The sequence below is a fragment of the Solanum lycopersicum genome, chromosome 7 (genome assembly GCF_036512215.1).
Source record: "Solanum lycopersicum chromosome 7, SLM_r2.1".
NCBI lineage: Eukaryota > Viridiplantae > Streptophyta > Magnoliopsida > Solanales > Solanaceae > Solanum > Solanum lycopersicum.
This window is the reverse complement of record NC_090806.1, coordinates 52,046,410-52,058,954: the sequence shown is the minus strand read 5'-3', so window position 1 is coordinate 52,058,954 and position 12,545 is coordinate 52,046,410.

Genomic DNA, 12,545 nt, shown 5'->3' with positions numbered 1-12,545 from the left:
TTATATACTTATAGTAATAGCTTTCAAATTAAACTTGAATTGGAAAATTAAGGCCAACTATTGAGAAATAATAATAATAAAATAATGATGGATCAATCATTCGCTACAAATTATGGGAATAGGGTTACTGTTTCTTGGCAGAGGTTGCAGGTGGTGTAACTTCACTTATATTTTGGAATTTACCTTGTTGTTCTCACTTTATAATTCAAGTTTTAACATATAGATATATTTAATCAAAGTGATTATATTGTATTACATGAATATTATTAGATTTATCAAATTGGAGTAGTTAGAACTTAACTCTAGGTTTGATATTTGAAAAATATGAGAGTTGACAAATTAATTAGGATCAACACTTAAAGAACTTGATCAGAGAATTTAGTGATTTTTTAAGTCTAGACTACACATATAGTAGTATGAGTGTTGTTAGATTCGAAATCTTATCGTGATTATATATTTGGATAGATTGCGTTGATTTGAAAGCTCAACGAAAAGGAAAGACTCAAGTTGTTGAATCATTGTTAGACTATTGATGAGAGTGGATTTCTAAACTCCTGTTAAGTGTATGGAATATGTGTATTTCCTTGTAGTATATTCTTGAGAGTAATTGGACTTGGTGATGGGTTGATTTGTCAACATCAATTAATTGTAATGATAAGAACAAAAGGTAATAATCGGTAATGTGAATAATTGCATGCGCTTGATGTGTTGGTAATGGAGTGTGATTTGAAAGGCCTCTTGAATCATTGTTGATGTTGTTGTGAATTGTGCAACGTTATAAAAATGGTCATAACCTCTTTAATTGTGTGAACATGTCATTTGTATTTTTCAATACATGGTTGTGACAAGTGTTATGTGCATTTAGAAAAAATAAGAACTTAAAGATAATGTGCCATTTCGAGGGACGTATCGTACTCCGCGATGGATACTATATTTTGAGGGACGTATTATGCGTCGTGATGGTTAATATTATCGAGGGTCATGTCGTTCGCCGCAACAGATGCCCCCCATGGATCCCGAACTAAGAGACTGCGGGTGTGTATCACTAGGTCAGACATGAATCATTATTCTTTACATTGCATTCCATTGCATTGCACATAGTTATCATAAGTGAACCTGATATTGTGTTTTGCTGATCCTGAGATTGCCTTTCTGCGGAACATGTGATTGTTGAATACTAATCTTGTTATTGGGGGATATATAATATATTGAAGTGTTGTTATTGAGGATATGTAATTTGTTGAAGTTTTCTTGTTGAGGATATGTAATTTATTGAAGTGTTGATTTTTGGGATGTAAAATTTGTTGAAGTGTTGTTGTTAAGGATATATAATTTGTTGAAAGTGTTGTTGTTGAGGATATGTAATTTGGTAAATTGTTGTTGTGCAGAATATATAATTTGTCTAAGTGTTGTTTTTGAGTTATGTGCTATGTAAACTGTTAGTTGTTAGGTTGGGCTGATTTTATGAAGGTTGTAGTTATGGAGATTCAATTGGGGTGGTAGGAGTACCCATATTTCATCCTCTTAGCTTGTATTTAGGAATTTACTTGCTGACTACCGTGTGCTTTGGTACTCACCTCTTGCTTCTACAAATTTTTGTAGGCTATGAGCATGTATTTTTATGGTACGTGTCATTCTCATATTTTCCGACTCTTCTTGGAGATTTGTGAGGTAGCTGTTTATCGTTTCAGCGGACTTTTTTTTATTCTTAATTGTGATCTAGTTCTATTCTAGAAAAAAGTTCATTTAAGGCTAATGTTTCTTTTGAATAAATTATAATACTTTAGAAACTTGTACACGTTACAACCAGATTTTGTGGATATTTCTGAGTTGAATATAAAATTTCTGCACTTTATCGTAACAACTAAATTATAGGCAACCTTGTCTTGGTGGGATAAGACGAGTTCCATCAAATATAAATTTTGGGTCATGACAAAATGGTATCAGAGCCCAGGTGCATAGGTTTCACATGTGTACAAGTCGAGTGTAAGTAGTATGGAGACGTCTATACTTAACTTCAAGAGGCTACAATGACTTTAGGAAATATCTTCACCTTTTGAATCTCTATTGTGCATCCTTTGTCCATATTGATTCTTACCTCTTCATTTCATTCTTTCTCTCATTTATGTGATGACTCGTGTATAGTTTCTTATGTAAATAGTTGGTGTATCGTGTATTGGTTGGATGCTAGATTTGGTATTAAGGTGGAAATAATATACTGATGAAAAGAATGTGTGGTCATATTTGAAGGGGTCGAGTAAGGTTAGTTACCATACAAAAAAATAAAATTAAAATAGTACTTATTTGTTATAAGCAATATCTGGAGATGTTATGAGCCTGGATTTGTATGGTACATGTTATTCTCATCATTTTCGAGGCTTCTTGGAAATTGGTGAGGTAGTTGTTTGTTGTATCAGCATGATTTCTTTCTCCTTAATTATCATATATTGTAGTATTCTAGAAACAAGTTCATTTTAGACTAATGTTTCTTTCGAATCGATTGTAGTACTTTAGAGGCATGTACACGTGACAACCAAATTTTGGTGGTATTTTTGAGTTTATTATAAAATTTCTGCACTACATTGTACCAATTGAATTTTAGTCAGACTTGTCATGGTTTGATAAGACGAGTGTCACTACGTCTAATTTTGGGTCTTGACATTCAATAACTTTTCAAGTCTAATTAATTTACTTTTTACTTAATTCCAACACTATATTCACTAAATAAATCATATTATATATTTTAACTTATTTGAAGAACTCAACAACTTTTTAGTTCTAATTAGTTTAGTTTTAACTTAATTGCAATACTATATTCACCACCTAAACAACATTATATATTTTAACTAATTTGAATAATTTAATAAATTTTTAAGTCTAATGTTGTCATGACCCAAAATGATTCGTTAGTGGCACCCACACTTAACATCCTAGGTGGGCGAACCAAGGAATTCAATTACCAACATATACCAATAGTTAAACTACTAATAACAAAATAATAAGGAAGCTCCATACATTATTAACTATCATTTTTCCAAAACATGAAAGAGATCACAACAAAGACATCTAATCTCCAATTACTAAGTTTAAGAGTATCAAAGATACCAAATAAATGAACTAAAATAATTTGTGTCCGAAAACTAAAAACATCAGGTAATTACTAAGCGAATCTAACTCAAGCTTGAATGAATAGCTTATCCTTTGAACCAAATATGCCGAGACTTTCTAGAGCTGAGGGAAATTATAAGTCATTGGTACACTCGTTGTACTCCATAAAATCAAAACAAAGAAAAACACTAGTAGAGTTCAGTACGGGGTAACATATACTGAGTAGGTATCATCGGACAACACAAAATAGAAACAAATATACATTGAAAAATAATATTAATTTAACTATAAAACTTTACAATTGGTAAACAACTAACAACATGAAGAGGTGTCAACAACACTAAAGTAAGTATATTATAAGTGAACAATATAAAGATCGTCCATGAGGACTCATGTCTCCAGCAAAATCATTTTGGGAATCGAGTTCTTTTGTATTGAGTACCTTCCTTTAATTCAATTTATTTTTCATTTAATATTATCGTGTCAGAACATGACATTCCGATTCAATTATATCGTGTCGGAACGTGACACACCGATTCGTGAATACCGTGTCGAAACGTGACACTCTGATCCAAGAATACTGTGTCGAAACGTGACACTTTGATCCAATAATACCGTGTTGTAACGTTACACTTAGATCTGACTATACCGTGTCAAAACGTGACACTACGATCCAATTATACTATTAATTTATCATTTATTATCACCACTTTTATCTCATTGATAATATTTTATCAAGTCTTGTTTATTCAAGAAATCACTTCATAAAAAAGGTTCAAGAATATAAATGACACGGCCTCAAGATTTCAGATCAATCACAAAACACATAACCAAGCAACACAATCATACAATCATGTAAATAGAAAACTTCAAAATATCATCCAATGCATATCAACTACTATTAAGAGTTTACTATCAAATAACATAAATCATAACCTACATCCACCAAAGAATCGATGTCAAGAAAGCTACTTATCCAATGTGTCTGTGTAAACTAACAAGTCTATAAACACTCATATAATTCTATGTCTTGCCTAGACTCAAAAACTCACCTAATTTTATAATCAATTTCTTTAAGTTCAAGTCAAAGGTAAGTCTTTGTACCTCTTATTATCACAATTTTAATTGTATTGAAATGATACAAATACACCTAATATTTAATTATTCATCTCAATATATCTCTACCTAATTTATAAGATGAGAACTAACTGAAATAATTAATGTCGAACGCCACTGGAACCAAAATAATTATACTTTAATTGTCCAAGTTGTGAGAATATAATACTTCCGTATACCTACTTGTAGTACACTTTAACATTAAATGGCAAACTACCATTCTCATTTTTAATCAATAGAATATACATTTAAACTCCACTAACTTATTAATATTAAACTATTTATATACAATACTAATGCAAAAGCAAAATTAAAACTTAACCTACTGTCACCGTTATTCCATTACCCATCTATCATTCTTACACAATTATTACATTCCTATCAATATGGAATCATCAATTGCCAAAATAATATTTTACGAGAAGAGAGTACAAATCTTAAAGATATGAACCCTTCTAGTTGATTTCCGCCTCAAATCCTCTTCTCCTCAACTATTATTTTTCTTCTAAAGATTATTTATTGCCTAATTTTTTTTTAATATAATCCATTATAAGAAAATGTTAAAAGTGATCCACTATTTTTTTACTATTCTTTTCATTAACTACCAACTAAATAAATTATTAAAACTAGCCCACTAATTTAATAATTATAATTACGAATAGTCCAAAATATTCATTTAAAATCTATCGAAAAATATTTTTTGACACACAAGGCTTTAGCACTCAAAATGACGAAAAAGGTCGCTACAATAGATGGCAATTTACCCGTCGTTCATCCTCGATCGATCAAAGGAATGCAAGGCAAGAAAGGGTAGTTATCTTAACAATTCATTCAAAATAATAGTACCCAAGGTCTTATATCAAAAGTAGTAAACCTACCAATTGGAGATCTACACCTCTCACATAAAATGTACTAAATTAGTCCATCTCACTAATCTAGTGATCATTGTTGTCATATGTAAACTCAACTAACAACAAAATTATTTCAAATAAAGGACTCTTCAAGTGACCAATTCTCCATCTAGACCTTGATTGTCACGCCCCGAAGTACCCTTGAGACGCGGACATGGAACCTAGGACCACAAGTGATCCCAAGCTAACCCTGCTGGTATGATCATGAGCATACTAAAGATAAAAAACTATGTCGGAAGCCAAATCATAACTTATAATGAAAAGCTGGGGAATATCCATATGCTAAAACTGATATAATAGGAAGACTGATGAATTTAATACAATGAAATTACTAACTCAATACTAAGTTGAAACTAACTATGTTTGAAATAAGCCTCTAAATTAGACTGGAAATACTGGGACAAGCTCCAGCTAAATGTAGAAAAAAAATGAAACTAAATGACTAACGACTAAAATGAATCTAGTGACTGGAGACCGGAAATCGATCTATGCGTGATATGGATGCAGACAATGTGAACCCTACATCATGAGAAGATGTAGCGCACGTATGCGTCAGTACTTGGAAGGTACTGAGCATGTAAGATAGAGTAAAACTGAAATAAAACATAACTGAACAATCATAAAAGCAAGTATAATAATCTGACATGATAAACTGAATTGTGAGCTAACAAGACTTACTGACCTTGTTATAACATGCTGAAACTGAATACTGAATATACTGATAAATGGTCAATGCTAGGAGTCTAAGTAAACTAAGCGAGCTACTAATAACTGAATAATAAAACCATATGAGCTAAATATGGAGTCCGATGTATACACCCCATGGAGAGGATCCAATATATGCCGCCAAAGGTATAAAGGCATGCTGGCGCGATCACTAAATTGATTACCCACATAGGGGACTTACAACCTAGTTGGCTAGTTGTTATGGGAATATTTGTGTACGCTAAACCCTAGTCAAACTCAGATTATACTACTTATGTAGATTCTGTAAATTTACTGTTTTTTTTAGTTTCTGTAAATACTAGATAGCTCAAAACTGAACATGCAAACTGAGAATGCAACAACTAATTAGGAAACTGTGCATTTATACTTGAGGCATGTATATCTAAATTGTCTGAAACATTTGACCTAACATGTGTAATTCAAGAACAAAAGAATACAAAGCTAGGGTTCTGAAATTTATGCGAGAATTTGAATAATAACATGATAATATGATCTAGAACATACATTTAATAAATTCATGAAGTTCTATCAATAATCGAGAAAGACTAGGCTTAATGATGATAATAGAATCAAGAATCTGACTGAAAACTAAGGACCCAATGGGTTAAAGAAACCCACTAGTGAACTCCCACATAGCTAGTGATGAAATACATAGAAAAATACTTATGTTTCAGAGCTGGAACTGCTGGAAGTTGTGTCGTTCTTGAACTAGTGTTCCTAAGCTTTTTCTCCTCTGTTTCTTCTATTTTTCTAGGTTTTCATTTAATAATTTCACTTGGATATGTCTTAACTATGTTTCTAGGCTTAAACTGACTAAAATATGATGATTTTGGGTCAAAACGACTAACTTAGGGTTTAAATGGAGTAGGAAAGGTAAAAAAGACCCCTGGGAAAGTTGGTGTCAGACCAAACGATGACCAAGACTGACTGTCCATCGTCACACCGACGCCCTGTTGTTGGGTCCCTCAACTGGGCCTGTTTGGTAGGCCTTTACTAAATGAACATAATTTGTTACTCGGAGGTTTGATTTTAGCAAGGTCGGTGTCTATCGAAAGATAATATAATAATATATCTGTGGGTAGGTCATGGGACACCTAATTAATTTTGTACTAAGATGTATGACCATTTGAAGTTGACCAAATTGCATTTCCCCTTAACCTTCTTCAAATTTTCCACCTACGATCAGACCTACGAACCATAGGTCCACCGACGAACCATTCTAGTCATCCGTAGCTCTTGTAAGAGAGTAGGTAAAGGGACTATTGATCGACTGTGACGGACTACAGACCGTTGTCTGACCTACAGACCGTAATTCTATCCGTCGTCCAAGACTTAACAAATTTTTCTAGGTTGAAATTTTTGAGATTTTCTGATCGCATCGACGGTTATGCAGGACGGACCTTGGCTTAGGCTACGGTTCGTCGATGTCACCCTTGGTTGCACCTCTAAAATTTTTCTTTGTAAAGCCAAGTTTTGGTCTTTTTTTGGCTATGGGGTGTTGCATTATCTCTCCCTTGGGAACATTCATCCTCGAATGAAGACTAAAGTAGCTAAATTAGTCATACAGAGTTGCAAACCCTACCACTCAACACTGAGAACTGAGTTTTAGTCTGAATTGAGTTTTGAGTAAATGCAATTACACTTTAAATGCAAGTACAAACGGAGGGAACATGATTCTAAATCTGAATTTACGTTTGAATTAGTGGAAAACTGAAGACAAACTATTACCTTACGCTGGAGTAGAATCAGAAGGAAAGAGGTGAGGATACTTGGCTTTCATGGCTGCTTCTGCTTTCAAAGAAACTCCCTCTACGAACTAACTCTTCCACAAAACCTTGACAGAAGCGACTTCATTGTTTCTCAACCTTCTGATCTGACGGTCAAGAATTTCAACTGGTACATCCTCATAAGAAAAACTATCTTTCACCACCACGCTCTCCAATGGCACTATAGAGGCTGGATCACCCACACACTTATTCAAGAGTGATATGTGGAGGACCGGATGCACTGCAGCTAATTTTGCAGCCAACTCTACCTCATATGCCACCTTGTCAACCCTTTTTAAGATCTTCTAAGGGCCTACATATCTAGGACTGAGCTTCTCTTTCTTTCCAAATCTCATCACCCCTTTTATAGGTGAGACCTTCAGAAAATCCCAATCATCAACTTGGAACTCTAGTTCCATTCTCGTTACATCTGCATAATATTTTTGACGACTTTGGGCTGGCTTAAGTCTATCTTTAATGAGTTGCACTTTCGCCATAACATAAAGGACTGAATCTAGCTCTATCAAAGCTGTTTCACCTACTTCAAACCACCCAACAAGAGATCTACATCTACGCCCATATAAAGCCTCATAAGGGGCCATCTGAATGCTTGAATGGTAGCTATCATTGTAGGGAAATTCAATAAGAGGAAGGTGATAATCCCAACTACCTTTGAAAATGATCAAACAAGCTCTCAACATATCCATTAAGGTTTGAATGGTACGCTGCCTGCCCATCTGTCTGTTGATGAAATGATAAACTAAGCATAACTTGAGTACCAAAACCTTTCTGAAATGACTTCCAGAAATGAAAGGTAAACTGAGGACCTCTATTTGATATGATAGACAAATGAAACCCATGAAAACTCACAATCTCATTACTGTAAAGCCTTGCATAGTCTTCTACTGAAAATGTAGTCTTGACCGCCAAAAAGCGAGAAGACTTAGTCCTCCGATCAGCTATCACCCAAATTGAGTCATGTTGTGTGTGAGTACAAGGTTATCCTGTGATGAAGTCCATATTGATCACATCCCACTTCCAACTTGTAATATAGATCTCTTAAGTCATACCTCCTGGCTTCTGATTTCTACCTTGACTTGTTGGCAATTCGGGCAATTACTCACAAAATCTGCTACATCCCTCTTCATGCCATTTCAGAATAGACTTCTCGTAGATCGCATTACATCTTAGTGGCACTTGGATGAGTAAGATACCTAGAGTTATGGGCTTATCCAAGAATATGTTGTCTTAACTCTCCCACATCAGGAACACATAATCTACCCTGGTAGTGAAGTACACCATCTCCCCCTTGGGAGAAAACCTCCACTCTCTGATTATGGACTGCGCGCTTAAGTTCAAGCAAGATTAGGTCACTATCTTTATTTTCCTTAACCTCCACTACCAAAGATGATTCTTCCATATCCTGAACTGTTTCACCGCTGTTTGATATGCTCATAAGGCGAACTCCCAAGCGAGCGAGCCTGTGAACATCCTTCACTAGCTCCTTGCTTTCTTCCTCAACATGGGTAATACTACCCATAGATAAAATACTATATTCGACTTACCAGGATGAGAATTCACAATCATATTATGATCTTTAAAAAACTCAAACCATCTCCTCAAGCAAAGATTTAACATTTTCTAGGTGAACACATATTGAAGGTTCTTATGATCGGTGAACGCATCTACATGGACACCATAGAACTAGTGTGTCCATATCTTGAGTGCAAACACCACTACTGCAGGCTCATGGTCATGAATTCGATAGTTCTTCTCATACGCCTTATGATGCCTAGAGACATAAGGTATCACCTTACCTCGCTACAGCAACACACAACCTAGCAAAACTCAGGATGCATCATAATAGATCACATAACCATCTGAACCCTCTGCTAGAGTCAAGAACGGAGCTATAGTCAATCTAGTTTTAAATGCTGCGAAGCTTTTCTTACAATCATCTGACCATTGGAACTTGGCTATCTTCTGAGTCAACCTAGTAAATGGTGAGGCTATGGATGAAAATCCTTCCACAAACCTTATGTAGTAACTTGCTAGACCTAATGGCTTGCATGTTCTTCCTCACTCCTATAGTAAATGACAATATCATCAATAAAGACGATAACGAACAAGTCCAAGTACTGTTTGAAAACTGTGTTCATCAAATCCATGAAAGTTTTAAGAGCATTAGTTAGTCCAAACGACATAACTACAAATTCATAATGAACACACCAAGTTTTGAAGGCTATTTTTGGAATGTCACTATCTCTGACTCTAAGATGATGGTAACCCGATCTGAGGTCTATCTTTGAGAAATGGCTAGAACCCTGAAGTTGTTCAAACAAGCCATCGATCCAGGGGATGGGGATACTTATTCTTAATTGTGACCTTGTTCTACTGTCTATAGTCAATGCACATTCTTAGGGAACCATCTTTCTTCCTTACGCACAACACTGGTGCACCCCACGATGAAATAGTAGGTCTGATGAAACCCTTATATAGAAGGTCCTTCAGCTGCTCTTTCAATTCTTTAAGCTCAGCTGGATCCATTATGTAAGGAGGAATAGAAACAGACTGGTATCTGGAAGGAGATCAATTCCAAAGTCAATTTCTATTTCGTGAGAGACTCTGGGAAGATCTTCTGGAAACACATCTAGAAACTCACAAACTACTGGAACTGACTCAAGAGTTGGGCATTCTAGGCTAGAATCCTTAACCCGAACTAGATGATATAGATAACCCTTAGGTATAATCTTTCTGTCCTTAAGATAAGAAATAAATCGACCCAAAGGCGTTAAGCTACTATCTTTTCATTCTATGATTGGTTCATTAGGACACTGAAAACGAACAATTCTTGTTCTACAATCGATTGAGACATAAGATGAGTTTAACCAATCCATGCCTAGAATTACATCAAAGTTTACCATTTCTAGCTCTATTAGATCTTCTTTGGTGACTCACTAACAGACTTTGACAGACAATTTTTGTACACCCGTGTAGCTATAACTGGGTCACTAACTGGAGTAGAGATTGAGAAAGGTTTTGAAAGAGTTTATGGACTGACATTGAATCGGACTGCTATACTGAGTTACAAAAGACAAAGTCATGTATGTTGTCTTTCCAGTGAGTGAATTAGATGTCAGTAACATCCTTGAGTTGGTAGGGTGCCAATCTCACCTGTCACTACCAGTTACTTACATCACACCAAATATTTTGTTAACCTCATCAATGAAATTTTGTGGGTCCTTACAAACTTGCGACCCTAAAACTTCAATAGAATCATCCTAAAAAATCACAAACTCTAGCTGCCACTAATTGGTCATTTCTATTAGTAGGAACAAGAACCTGCTGATTGTTCTTGTTGGTAATACTCTGAGCCAAAAGCTGAATTAGCATTTTGAAACTCTGCATTTGAATTTCTTTATCTAGTACTAGAGGAACTACGTTAGCATTGTGTGCATTAGCAGTCCATGCCTAAGCTCTACGAGAAGGCATGATCTTAAGCGCTCAAGGTTGAGTTGGAATGGAATTAGATCATACCTTACGCACGATAAAAATAATAAGAAAGGGAAGTTTTTCCTAAAACACTTTGAAGCCTCCCTCTCATTTGATGTGGTGCATTTCAAACCCATGAAAACGACTCTACTAATATGACTATCTAGACATCCGAGGACTCTTGAACATAGTGCTCTGATACCAAGTTTTGTCAAGCTCCGAGCTACACTCGAGACGTGGACACGGAACGTAGGACCATAAGTTATCCCAAGCTAACCCTGCTAGCATGAACATGAGATACTAAAGATAATAAACTATTGTGGAAGCTAAATCATAACTTATAATGAAAAGATGGGGAATACCTATATGCTAAAACTGATATAATATGAAGACTGATAAGTTTAATACAATAGAGTTACTAACTCAATACTAAGATGAAACTAATTATTTTTGAAGTAAGCCTCTAAATTGGACTAGAAATACATGTAAAAGCCCCAACTAAATCTAGCAAAAACAGAAACTAAATGACTAAAGACTTAAATGAAACTCATTACTATTGTCCTCACAGAATGAGAACTTAACACTGAATCTGCTGAACTAGAGATCCGAAATCGATCTATGCATGATTTGGATGTTGGGAACATGAACCTACATCATGAGAAGATGTAGCGCATGTATGATTCAGTACTTGAAAGATACTGAGCATGTAGGATAGAGTAAAGGTGAAATAAAACATAATTGAGCAATCATAAAAGCATGTATAATAATATGACATCATAAACTGAATTCTAAGCTAACTGGATGAAATGACCAATTTATAACATGTTGAAACTTAATACTGAATATACTGATAATTGGTTAATTCAGAGAGTCTGATGGGAGCTACTAATAAGCGATAATAAAATCACATGAGCTAAATGTGGAGTCCCATGTATACGCCCCATAAAGAGGACCCAATATACCTGCCTAAGGTATAAAAGCATGCTTACGTGATCACTAAACTGATTGCTCACAGAGGGGACTTACAACATACTTGGCTAGTAGTTCTTGGACTAATTCGGTATGTTGAACCCTAGTCCAACTCGGTATTATGCTACACCTAATGAATTTTTTAAATTTACCCATTATTTCTGAGCTTCTGTATATACTGGATGGCTAAAAAATAAACATGCAAACTGAGAATGCAACAATTAATCTGGTAATCATGCATTTATAACTGAGGTATGTATATATGAAGTGTCTGAAATATCATTCCTAGCATATGTAATTCAAGAACTAAAGAAATACAAAGATAGGGCTCTGAAATTTATGCGATAATCTGAGTAATAACATGATAATTTTATTTGGAACATATATTCAATAAATTCATGAAGTTCTATCAAAGTTCTTGAAATCCTAGGTTTAATCATGATAGGAGAATTAAGAA